Genomic DNA, 13,719 nt, shown 5'->3' with positions numbered 1-13,719 from the left:
AAAAGGGGCTACTTAAGTGGGTGGCACAACCAGTGCTGCTGGCCCACTAGTAGTATTTAATTTACCAGCCCTGTGCACATAAAGTGCACCTTACTAGGGACTTATAAGTAAATTAATAGTCCAAGCAGGTATGATTCAAGGTTACCATGTTTTAAAGGAGAGAGCATATGCACTTTAGCACTGGTTAGCAGTGGTAAAGTGCGCAGAGTCTAAAAACCAGCAAAAACAGTGTCCACAAAGTGGAGGGAGGCAGGCAAAAAGTTAGGGGTGACTACCCTGAGGCTGTCAGGTCTAACATGTGTCCCCCCCAGCTGAAAGTGGGGAGAGCTACCCGACCTCCTGGGAGCTCTCATCGCTAAGGCGGAAGTACCTGGAGAGACCATCAGCATTGGCCTGGTCAACCCCTGGGCGATGTTCCACCGTAAAGTCCATCCCCTGTAGGGAAATGGACCACCTCAAGAGTTTTGGATTCTCACCCCTCATCTGCATGAGCCATCTGAGGGGCCTGTGGTCTGTCTGAACCCGGAAGTGAGTCCCAAACAGGTAGGGTCTTAGCTTCTTCAGTGCCCAGACCACAGCAAAAGCTTCTCTCTCAATAGCACTCCACCTCTGTTCCCGTGGTAATAGCCTTCTGCTAATAAAGACTACCGGTTGATCTCGGCCCTCCTCATTTAGCTGTGCTAGGACTGCCCCTATGCCATACTCTGAAGCGTCTGTCTGCACGATAAATTCCTGGGAGTAGTCAGGGGCCTTGAGCACGGGGGCCGTGCACATGGCTTCCTTCAGGACGTCAAAGGCTTTCTGACAAGCCTCTGTCCAATTCACCAACCTAGGTTGTTTCTTGGAAGTGAGTTCTGTCAAGGGTGATACAATGGTACCATAGCCCTTGACAAATCTGCGGTAGTATCCTGTGAGGCCTAAAAAGGCTCTCAACTCAGTCTGCGTTCGCAGTGGTTGCCAGGCCTTGATAGTTTCAATCTTGGCCTGGAGTGGCTGCACCTTGCCACCACCCACAAGGTGTCCCAAGTACACCACGGAACCCTGCCCAATCTGGCACTTACTAGCCTTGATGGTCAGGCCTGCCTGTTGCAGGGCCTGAAGCAGCTCCTTGAGGTGAAGCAGGTGTTCCTCCCAGCTGGAACTGTAGACAGCTATGTCATCCAGGTAGGCTGCACAGAAGGCATCCTTGCCAGCTAGGACCCCGTTATCCAACCGTTGGAAGGTAGCGGGGGCATTTTTCAATCCAAACGGCATCACCCAGGAACTGGTAATGGCCATCAGGGGTTGAAAATGCGGATCTTTCCTTAGCCCCCTCAGTCAGGGCGATCTGCCAGTACCCTGAAGTAAGATCAAACATACTCAGGAACTTGGCAGCGCCCAGCCTGTCAATGAGCTCATCAGCTCTGGGGATGGGGTGAGCATCAGTCCGTGTGACTGAGTTGAGACCCCGGTAGTCCACACAGAACCGGAGTTCTGGCTTCGCACCTGGGGCAGTAGCCTTAGGGACCAACACCACTGGGCTGGCCCAGGGACTACTGGATTTCTCGATAACCCCTAGAGTCAACATCTTGGAGACCTCCTCCTTGATGCTGGCCTTCACCTTATCCGACAACCTGTAAATTTTGTTCTTCACAGGGAGACTGTCACCGGTGTCAATATCATGAACACAGAGGTGGGTCAGTCCAGGAGTAAGGGAGAACAGGGGGAAGAACTGCTCCAACAGCTCATAGCAGTCTCCTTTCTGGTTTAGAGTCAGGGAGTCAGAAAGAATGACCCCACTTACTGACCCATCACCTTCTTGGGCAGAGAGGAGGTCGGGGAGAGGTTCACTCTCCTCTTCCATTCCTTCATCTCTGACCAGAAGCATGTTGATCTCCGACCTCTCAAAATGAGCCTTTAGTCGGTTCACATGGAGCACCCTTAGGGGATTCCTAGAGGTTTGGAGGTCCACTAGGTAAGTGGCCTCCCCTTTCCGCTCCTTGATTTTAAATGGGCCAGACCAGCGGTCCTGGAGAGCTCTAGGCTCTACTGGCTCCATTACCCGCACTTTGTCTCCAGGTTGAAACTCTACCAGGGTGGCCTTCTGGTCATACCAGTGTTTCATTACCTCTTGACTGGCCTCAAGGTTACTTTGTGCCTCTTTCCAGAAGCGGGTCATCTGGTTGCGGAGGGCCAACATGTAGCTGACCACGTCCTGAGGGGGTGCCTTTGGAGCTTTCTCCAATCCCTCCTTGACAATGCTTAAGGGTCCCCTGACAGGGTACCCATAGAGAAGCTCAAAGGGACTGAACCCTACCCCCCTCTGGGGGACCTCTCTGTAAGCAAAGAGAAGGCATGGTAAGAGGACGTCCCACTTATGCCTCATGGCCTCAGGGAGGCCACCAATCATGCCTTTCAGGGTCTTGTTGAATCTCTCCACAAGACCATTAGACTGGGGGTGATAGGGTGTGGTGAACTTGTAGGTTACACCACACGCATCCCACAGAGACTTCATGTATGCAGACATGAAGTTAGTGCCTCTGTCAGACACTATCTCCTTGGGGAATCCCACACCGGTAAATATCCCCATCAGAGTTCTGGTCACCACCGGTGCAGTTACGGTCCTCAGAGGGATTGCCTCTGGGTAACGGGTGGCATGGTCCACCAAAACCAGGATGAACCTGTTGCCTAAGGCAGTTTTGGGGTCCAAGGGACCAACAATGTCGATGCCCACCCTTTCAAAGGGGGTGCCAACGACAGGAAGTGGAATCAGGGGGCTTTTAACCCTTTTTCCTGCTTTACCACTGGCCTGGCAGGTAGGACAGGATCTGCAGAATTTATCTGAGTGTGTCCTCATTTTGGACCAATAAAAGTGGGTGACAAGCCTGTCAAAGGTCTTGCCTTGCCCCAAATGTCCTGCCAGGGGAATGTCGTGAGCCAGACCCAGTAGGAAGGTTCGGTAACATTGGGGGACCACCAGCGTACGTGCTGCCCCAAAGGCCGGAACCTTAAGCTCACTGTAGAGGAGATCATTCTCCCAATATAGGTGGTGATCGCCAGAGGTGTCACCTGCCGCCTGGTTTGAGGCTTGTTTCCTCAGACCTTCTAGAGTGGGACATTCTTTCTGCGCCTTGCAGAATTCCTCCCTGGTGGGTCCACCCTCAACGTGCCAGCCAGCAAGCTCAGGTAAGTCACCTAGGGTGGCAATGTCTTCCCCAGTTGGCTCGGGAGCCTCCTCCTCAGGAGCCCCGTCAGCCACTGCGGGAACTTCTGGGGCCGGTTTCCCCTGCCCCTGGTCCCTCCTCTTGGCAGCTCTCTGGGCCATCGTTCCAGGCTCCAGACGCCCTTGACTTCCCTCTTGGTCAGCCATGGACCGTGTGGTCATGCAGACCCACTCAGTTAACCCTAACATCTCCAGGTGAGACTTGACCTCCACTTCTTTCCAAGCAGTATGCTCAAGATCATTGCCTAACAGACAATCTACAGGCATGGCAGGACTCACAGCTACTTTCAGAGTATCAGAGACCCCCCCCCACTCAAAGGGAACCAGAGCCACCAGTAGGTGACTCTCGCGATTGTCAGCGACTATGACCTGGTGGAATGTATTAGGTACTATCTGATCTGTTGACACCAGCTGACTGTTGATAGTAGTCATACTGGATCCTGTGTCACGCAGAGCCTCCACCTTCGGCCCATCAATGGTGACCCACTGCCGGTACTTGGAAGTATTTTTGGGCATGTGGACCTTGGGCACCATTTCTCCTTCTCCCAGGGACACTAGGGAAATCTCTACCTGTTCCCCAAAGCTATCTGGGTCCATCTCCCCCCGAGTGCTACACTAGTCAACCCAGGTGCCTGTCCGGTAGTGGACGGTGCCCTCTTGGGGCACTGGGGATCGCCTTTATAGTGACCATACTGGTAACACTCCATGAATTTGGGGTTAGGTTTCCCTGACCTGTCATATGTCCCTGGCTTTTTCCCAAATTTGGAAAAGGAAGGGTTGCCACCCCCTCCCTGGGAATTCTTTTGGGGGCCTTTAGAGAGTTCCTTATCTGCAAGTTTATCTCCCCCCTCTTTCTTCTGTTGGGAACCCTGACCACCTTTGTGGGAGTCCCCACCAGGTACCTTCTTGGACACTCTGGTGCTAACCCAGAGGTCCGCCTCCTCAGCAAGCTTCCTGGGATCAGTCAGCTTGCTATCCACTAAGTGCTGGCGCAACTCTGTATAAGTAGTATTAAGCATATGCTCTCTTAGAATCAAGTCATATAAACCTTTATAATCAGCTACTTTGTTGCCCCGCACCCATCCATTCAGTGCCTTACTGGAGAAGTCAAAGAAATCTACCCATGTTTGTGTGGTTTGTTTGGTGCTGTCCCTGAACCTCTGACGGTATTCCTCAGGGGTCAGCCCAAACTTGGCAAGTAAAGTGGCTTTCTGAAGTGGGTATGTGTTTTGATCAGGTTGATCCAATGTGAGGAGTGTATCCCTCCCCAATGGCGGTACATAACCCCACATAGCTACTCCCCATTGCCCTTCAGGAACCTCATGAGCCCTTAGTGCAACTTCATAAGCAGCTAACCATTTATCTATGTCATCTCCCACCACAAAACTGGGCACCACATTTTTGGGTATACAAACCTTCTTTTCTCCAGCAGGTCCTGTCAGTATGCTGCCACCATTATTGCTGGATTCAGACTGTCTTGCATTGATCTCCAGCTCCTTGAGACTCAGTTCATGAGCCAACAATAGTTTCTTTTCAGCCAAAGCTCTCTCAGCCTCCACCTGTTTGGTTTCTCTTTCGGCTTCAATTTGTTTGGCTGCTCTTTCAGCCTCAGCTTGCTTGGCTTCTCTTTCTGCCCTTCTCTCCTCCTGTTGAGCCTCAATTTTTAGTTTTGCCATTTGCGATTGGAACTCCCTTTCTTCTCTACTTTCCTCTGCGGTCAGGCTTTGCACAGAGACACTGCTCCCTGGTCTGGAAGGGGGCACAATTGCAGTGGTAACACCATCCACAGATAGTGAAAATTCCTCTGAGGGGCCATTTTCTGGCTCCTCTTCCTCATCATCCTCTAAATGGGCTTCTGCCCAGGCCCTCAGCGCCACTTGAAAGTCCTCCTTTCTGGAGGCCCCTTGGGTGGGTACCCTCAATGCCCTGCAGAATCCTCTTAGTTGTTTGACCGTATATGTATCCAACTGGACTAGGTCAAAGTCCCCTGTCTGAGACCCAGTCAGAGACATGTTGAGTGAGGATTTAGTTTTTGAAAATTGTCAGGAAAAAAAACGGATTTGCAAAAAGAGATAAAAACCAAGTTGACCTTCAACTGTGGGTAGGTAGTGAAATACTTAGCTACTGTATGTCACTGCACAAATACAAGTCCTATCCTCACGGCTGATCACCAATGTTAGAAATTGGGTTTTTGGTTGGCAGTCAGGTTACCCCCTGTCCAAGCAAAAGCCCTCACTCTAGTCAGGGTAAGTCACACACAATCCAAGATTATCCTGTGCCCACCCTCTGGTATCTTGGCAAGAGCAGTTAGGCTTAACTTAGAAGGCAATGTGTAAAGTATGTGTGCAATAAATCATACAATACCACCATATAGCACCACAAAAATACACCACACAGTGTTTAGAAAAATATATAATATTTATCTGGATAATTGTAGGTCAAAAAGAATAAAGTTTGCAATGGGAAATTGTAGGGATATCACTGAAAAGTGATATAAAGGGCCTGATTCTAACTTTGGAGGACGGTGTTAAACCGTCCCAAAAGTGGCGGATATACCACCTACCGTATTACGAGTTCCATAGGATATAATGGACTCGTAATACGGTAGGTGGTATATCCGCCACTTTTGGGACGGTTTAACACCGTCCTCCAAAGTTAGAATCAGGCCCACAGTGTCTTAAGTCTTTAGAATATAAACAAAGGCCCTCATTCTGACCTTGGCGGGCGGCGGAGGCCGCCCGCCAAAGTCCCGCCGTCAGGTTACCGTTCCGCGGTCGAAAGACCGCGGTGGTAATTCTGACTTTCCCGCTGGGCTGGTGGGCGGTCTCCTTCAGACCGCCAGCCAGCCCAGCGGGAAAGAGGCTTCCACAATGAAGCCGGCTCGGAATCGAGCCGGCGGAGTGGAAGCTGTGCGACGGGTGCAGTTGCACCCGTCGCGTATTTCACTGTCTGCGCAGCAGACAGTGAAATACATGTAGGGGCCCTCTTACGGGGGCCCCTGCAATGCCCATGCCAGTGGCATGGGCACTGCAGGGGCCCCCAGGGGCCCCGCGACCCCCCCTACCGCCATCCGGATCTCGGCGGTCCGACCGCCGGGATCTGGATGGCGGTAGGGGGGGTCGGAATCCCCGCGGCGGTGCAGCAAGCTGCGCCGCCGCGGAGGATTCAATGGGGCCGTGGTACACTGGCGGGACCCCGCCAGTGGTGCCGGTCCGACCGCGGCTTTACCGCCGCGGTCGGAATCCCCATTGGAGCACCGCCGGCTTGTCGGCGGTGCTCCCGCGGTCCTCCGCCCTGGCGGTCAAAGACCGCCAGGGTCAGAATGAGGGCCAAAGTCTCTTTCAAGCACAAGTACCTGGTTTGGAGTGGAAAAATCTCCTCAGAGGGCCACAAAAGAAGAGGTGGGTGGAAAAAGGGTGTGTGCGTCGATTTCTTCCCAGCACACATGGACTTGCGTCGTTATTTTCCATGCGGGGAAGTCGTGCGTCGTTTTCCGGTGCGCGGACAGTCTCTTTTCGTGGATCGCGGGGATTACCAGATGTCCCGGGTCTGTGAGTGGATTTTCCTGCTTGTTTTCCGGCTGCGCGTCGTTCTGCGGGGCTGCGCATCGAAATTACGGTCTCACGGCAGGCGTCGCACCGATTTCTCCTCTAGAGGTCGGGCGGCGTTGTCCTTGCGAAGCCGTGCGTCGGATTTTCGGTCGTCCCAAGAGCGTCGTCAGCGTCGGTGTGCGGCGTTTTTCTCGCCGCGGAACAAGCTGTGCGTCGAAATGTTCGGCGCACGGAGCGTCCTAGTGAAAGAGAGAAGTCTTTTTGGGTCTGAGACTTCAGGGAACAGGAGGCAAGCTCTATCCAAGCCCTTGGAGAGCACTTTCACAGCCAGACAAGAGTTCAGCAAGGCAGCAGGCCAACAGCAAGGCAGCAGTCCTTTGTAGAAAGCAGACAGGTGAGTCCTTTGAGCAGCCAGGCAGTTCTTCTTGGCAGGATGTAGTTTCTGGTTCAGGTTTCTTCTCCAACAAGTGTCTGATGAGGTAGGGCAGAGGCCCTGTTTTATACCCAAATGTGCCTTTGAAGTGGGGGAGACTTCAAAGAGTGGCTAAGAAGTGCACCAGGTCCCCATTCAGTTCAATCCTGTCTGCCAGGGTCCCAGTAGGGGGTGTGGCAGTCCTTTGTGTGAGAGCAGGCCCTCCACACTCCCAGCCCAGGAAGACCCATTCAAAATGCAGATGTATGCAAGTGAGGCTGAGTACCCTGTGTTTGGGGTGTGTCTGAGTGAAGGCACAAGGAGCTGTCAACCAAGCCCAGCCAGACGTGGATTGTAAGACACAGAAGGATTTAAGTGCAAAGAAATGCTCACTTTCTAAAAGTGGCATTTCTAGAATAGTAATATTAAATCCGACTTTACCAGTCAGCAGGATTTTGCATTACCATTCTGGCCATACTAAATATGACCTTCCTGCTCCTTTCAGATCAGCAGCTGCCACTTCAACAGTGTATGAGGGCAGCCCCAATGTTAGCCTATGAAGGGAGCAGGCCTCACAGTAGTGTAAAAACGAATTTAGGAGTTTTACACTACCAGGACATATAACTAGACAGGTACATGTCCTGCCTTTTACCTACACAGCACCCTGCTCTAGGGGTTTCCTAGGGCACACATTAAGGGTGACTTATATGTAGAAAAAGGGGAGTTCTAGGCTTGGCAAGTACTTTTAAATGCCAAGTGGAGGTGGCAGTGAAATTGCACACACAGGCCTTTCAATGGCAGGCCTGAGACAAGGAAAAGGGGCTACTTAAGTGGGTGGCACAACCAGTGCTGCTGGCCCACTAGTAGTATTTAATTTACCAGCCCTATGCACATAAAGTGCACCTTACTAGGGACTTATAAGTAAATTAATAGTCCAAGCAGGTATGATTCATGGTTACCATGTTTTAAGGGAGAGAGCATATGCACTTTAGCACTGGTTAGCAGTGGTAAAGTGCGCAGAGTCTAAAAACCAGCAAAAACAGTGTCCACAAAGTGGAGGGAGGCAGGCAAAAAGTTAGGGGTGACTACCCTAAGGCTGTCAGGTCTAACAATCCGGTAGATAATATGTCAATGCCACAGACAAATCAAGTGCCATACTTGAACATTAACACAATAAATAAATAATACACCTGTGGCACATGTGACACTACACATAAAGACACACATATGTCCGATGGGAGTAATACACATGTTCGCAAAAACACCTGCTTTGTGTTGCTCTTTTATTTTCTTATTTACTTGTGTGGGTTGGGCGTCTCCTATTGGCACACACTAAAGAATACAAATGTCTTATCTCCCCATACGAGGAGTTCTCTAGAACTGGTAGTACTCATAAACAGCTCAAATCATTCATCACACATCATTAACCTTGCTAGTACCAGTATTTACAAAGACATATATAGTCAATATATGGGTTCTAGGTTTGGCCCATTTCTCCTCACCACATCTGAGTAAGGTAACTCCTTTATGTCACTCACTCTTTCAGCATCACTTACTTCATCAAGGATAACGCCCTTCAGATTCCTACCATGCCCCCAGGCACAGCCGACTGGTAGACTGGTACAGAGGGAATGCAGGTGATCATTATGACATTGGCGGTGACTCTTAAAGTGGCGGTAATAATGGCAACAGGCAGGTGGTAAATACTGCCAAATTCTGACCATGGCGGTGATACCTCCTATAGACAGCCAATGTACCACACCAACCGCCAGGGAGTTAACACTGCTGACTACGGCAGTAGTCATTAAAAGCCAGACGGAAACCAAGGTATTGCCCACCATATTATGACATAGCAATCCTCCAGGATTTCCGGGGTGGTACCAATGCCATCAAAAGTCTGGCGGAAACACATTACAGAAAATGAAAGACTTACCTTCAGGGACACAGAGGATTCAGCCGCAGCCATGGAACTTGAACTTCAAGTCTCCCCGATACTCTACCATGCCATGGCTCTCCTGGAACACCAATGCTGACAAAAACGACGATGGTGAGTAGAGCCACCTAGTACACAAGAGAGGGAGGGAGGAAAATGAGAGTGACATACACACCCACAAAATACACCATACACCCATACACCAAACACAGAACCAGCTGCAGAGTAAAATGAATGTCACAGGACCCACCTTAAATTAAAACAAGGACCACAATGAGAATGACCAAACACTGTAATTTGATGCCAACAGCCACCATAATGTCAAACCGAAAACAAATGCAGGCCTCAATGTCCAGAATGGGCCAGTGTCCATTCAAAAGTACAAAAGGGCCACATGGCCACAGGGCACAGTCCAAGGCCCAACTTGACTCCTGACACAATCTGGAATTCACTGTTCAGGGGCAATGGGCAGGCACCTCAGAGGGAAGGGAGAGTGGGGGAAACTCATCTGAAGTGGGAAACATGCCCACTGAATCTGGAGGGGGCTCCTTGCCCAATTGTTTCTGGTGGGGAGTGAAAGGACGCAGTCTCTGAAGTGTGGAACATGCCCACTGGCTCTGGAGGGTGCTCCTTGCCCAATTGTCTCTGGTGGGGAGTGAAAGGCCACAGTCTCTGAAGTGGGAAACATGCCCACTGGCTCTGGGAGGGTGAGCTACATGCCCCCTGCTGAGGTGAGGGCTCCTTGCCTTCTGCTGGTGGAGGTAATACCTTGGCTGCCCCTGCTGGAGGTGAGGGCTCCTTGCCCTCTGCTGGTGGAGGTGTAACCCTGACTGCCTCTGCTGGAGCTGAGGGCTCTTTGGCCTCTGCTGATGGAGGTGTGACCCTGGCTGCCTCTGCTGGAGGTTAGGGCTCCTAGCCCTCTGCTGGTGGAGGGGGCTCCTTGCCTTTCTTTGGTGGTGGAGTGGGAACTTTGCCTCTCTTTGGTGGTGGAGTGGGAACCTTCCCTTTCTTTGGTGGTGGCCCTCTTTGGTATTGGAGGGGGATCATTGGCACTCTTTGGTGGTGGAGGGGGATCCATGTGTCCCCTCTTGTGACAGGCCCCCTCGTCCTTTGACATGTGACTTGTGTCCTTGCCTCCAGGACTAGGAAGTGCCACCACTGTCCCCGCCTCCTGTCCCTTGGTTTTCACCATCCTAGTCCTCTCTTTCTGAGATGGAGGTATGCTCTTACTAGGAGTGGCAGCTGTCACAGTCTGGGGCCCCTTTGTGCCAGCAGCTGATGATTTGATGGGAGCAGTGCCAGACTGTTCGGCTGAGGTGCTGTGCCGGGTCATTGGGACCCTGCTTTTACGGGCAGGACGGGGGTGGATGGCAAAGGAAGAGGTCAAGATGAGCAAGGAAATGCTTCTTAGGGACAGAGGGGTGGGATGTGGGAGGAGGGATGGGAGTGGACGTTGAGGGAGTGGTTGTCAGGAGTGTACATCTGCTGGACTTGGGTGCAGGTGCATGGACAGTGTGCGTGTGTACGGTGGATGGATGTTGGGAGTCTGAGTGCGTGCATTTGTGTCTCTTAGGAGGGGGTCAGACAGGGTCAGAGAGGACAAAGGGGATGCCTGGATGGATGTTGTGGAGGTGTCTGCAAGTGAGGTGTGTGTGCTGCATGATGTGGTGATGGTTGTGGTGGCTGTTGATGCAGTGCATGCAGGTGTGAGTGCGGATGTGAGTGTGAGGGGGAGGAGGAGGAGGAGGAGACAGTGGAGGCAGTGGATGTTGTGTGTGCAACTGTCTGTTGTTTGTGTGAGTGTTTGTGGCCTGAAGTGTGCTGTCTGTGCTATTCTTGTGTAATGCTTTATGTGCATGCTTGTCTGTATGTGTGTATGGGATGGGCTGAGGTTGAGAAGACTGGTAGTGGGAAGTGGTAGTTGGTTGGGGTACGGTAGGAATGGGGACATTATCTGCCATCAGAGAGGATGCCAGAGGCTGAAACGATCTCTGTCGGGCCACCAACCCACCGTGCATGCCTTCCAGGTAGGCACTTCATTGCTGCATCTGGGATGCCAGCCTCTGGATGGCATATACTATGGTTTACAGCCCTACTTAGATAGATCTCAGGAGGTCAATAGCCTTCTCACTGAGCCTGAGGTGCCTGGGGTGAAGGAGATGCCCACTCTCCTAGGTGAGCGAGCACAGACAACTTGCTGGGGGGCTACTGGGAGGGCAGTGCTGGTACGGGGGATGGCGGCTGTACCTGTAGCTAGGGTGGTTCCAGAGGTGTCTGCCACCATCAGGGAGCTTCCATTGGAGGACGAGGAATCAGAGTCAGTGTTGTCACCTCCTGTCTCTGCCATGGTGCTCCCCTTGCCCTCCGTCCCACTGGTCCCCTCAGCGTCAGTGGACTCAGCCTCCTGGGTCCTGTCGGATGCAGCTCCCTCAGTCGCCGGTGCCCCTGCTCCTCCGCCAGATGATTCTAATGCACACATGGAGAGGATGACAGAACAAAATAGGGGGAGAGAGAGAAAGGGAGCACTGGGTCAATTAAAGCACCAACTCCACATATGGCATACACATTACCATCACACACAGGGAACCAGATTGAGCACTATACATCGCACTGGCATTCCACTGGATAGGTACCACAGCAAGATGAGAGTCAATCACCACCAACTGCACCCCTCCTAGGACCCACTAAGCCCTGTCTGACATGGAATGTCACCTAGCTAGTTTACAGGATTTCGCTATACACCCATTTACCTTGAGCAGGACATTCAGCAATGTCTGAGCTGGCATTACTGGCATTACTGGCACCCACTACCGAAACCTTCCACCAGGATCCCATGCCAGCAAACAAAGATAGTTGTTACGCTGACTGTACTCACCCCCTTGTGCCAGCTGTGCTGCTTTCAAGCGGCCATCCAGCTCTGGGTAGGCCACTGCCAGTATGCGGGCCATCAGGGGGGTTCCGACGGGCAACCTGCCCTCGTTGGGAGGCCATCCCCAGCTGGGCCTCCGCGGTCTTCCGGGCCCAGCGTCTCTGGTCCTCCCACCACTTCCTGCAGTGTGTGCTTCACCTGCTATAGACCCCTTGGGTCTGCATCTCGTGGCAATGGCATGCCATAATTCCTTCTTCTGATGGGCTCTGACCTGCAGAGGTAATACAGACAGGAGGGCACCATTAGCCATACAGTCCAGCTTGCCACACATATGGTCAACAGATACCAATTCCATCACCATTGGCACACACATCACCAGAGCCCTGCACGTACACTATCACCAGACATAACCCCCACCCAAATGACACACTGCTAGCACACACATCTCCATACAATCTTGTCGCATACATCGTCCGCATGGTGTACTCACCTGTTGGTCTGGAGGCCCATACAGCTGTCCATACAGGGATAGGACCCCATCCACCAGACGCTCCAACTCCTCCGAAGTGAAGGCAGGGGACCTTTCCCCTGTCACATGGGCCATGGCAGGTTCCAGACACAGATCACAGCAGCACACACAGTTGAGGTGTTGTCCTGTGAAAAGTCAGGAATCAAATGAGGTTATAGACAGAAAATGGTGGTCACATCCACAGCGGTGTAAACCATCTCTGCCTCCGGTGATCCCCATTGGACACTATACTCCATAGAGACCCATGTTAGCAAATGAGGAATAGCATGGCGATGCAAGACCGCCTTCTGCCATGATGCCCAAAGCTGGCGGAGTTACATCACTTCCACCTGTCCATACATACAGGACAGGCAGTCACCATTTTATGGTGGTGGACAATAATCTGAAATTGGAAACTGCATCATTGCTGTAAATTGCACATACATTGCCATTTACATTGTCTGATTACATACATGCTCAGTAACACTGAGGTGGTGGTTCCATTGTTCAGTTTGTGACACCCTTCTCACTCTTGTGTCCCTTAGATACCGACCAATGCGGAGGAATAGGAGGAGGAAACAAGACCCCGTGTACAGACCCTTTGTGGACTTGGCTACACTGGAGGACAGGCACATAATACTCACCTATAGACCGGACAGGGCCACAATCACAGAGCTGTGCACTCAATTGAAGCATGATCTGATATCAGCTATCCGTCATCCCACTGGGATCCCCCCTCTTGTGCATGTTCTATTTGTGCTGCATTTCCTGGAAACTGGTTCTTTCCAAGTGACAGTGGACTTGGCAGCAGGAATGTGACAGCCAATGTTTTCAATAGTGCTTGCAAGGGTTTTGTCTGCCTTGCTCAAACACATGTGCAGCTACATAGCTTTCCCCCAAGTGGAAGATTTGGCCACTGTGAAGGCTGGATTCTATGCAATGGTACACATTTCAAATATTATTGGGGCTTTTGATGGCACACAAATTGCATTTGTACCCCCCATGACACAATGAACAGGTGTACAGAAATCGGAAGAGTTTCCACTCACTCAATGTGCAAATGGTGTGCCTGGCTGACCAGTACATCTCCCACGTCACTGCCAAGTATCCTGGGTTGGTGCCTGACTCCTTTGTTATGAGGAATAGCAGCATCCCAAATGTGATGGTACAACTACAGATGCACAGGGTGTGGTTAATAGGTGAGCCTGAGTCCACACCCAATGCATGTCAGTGTATGCCTTCTG

Source organism: Pleurodeles waltl, chromosome 8, assembly GCF_031143425.1.
Source record: "Pleurodeles waltl isolate 20211129_DDA chromosome 8, aPleWal1.hap1.20221129, whole genome shotgun sequence".
Classification (NCBI taxonomy): domain Eukaryota; kingdom Metazoa; phylum Chordata; class Amphibia; order Caudata; family Salamandridae; genus Pleurodeles; species Pleurodeles waltl.
The sequence above is the reverse complement of the archived record's forward strand: the minus strand, read 5'-3'. Positions refer to the sequence as shown.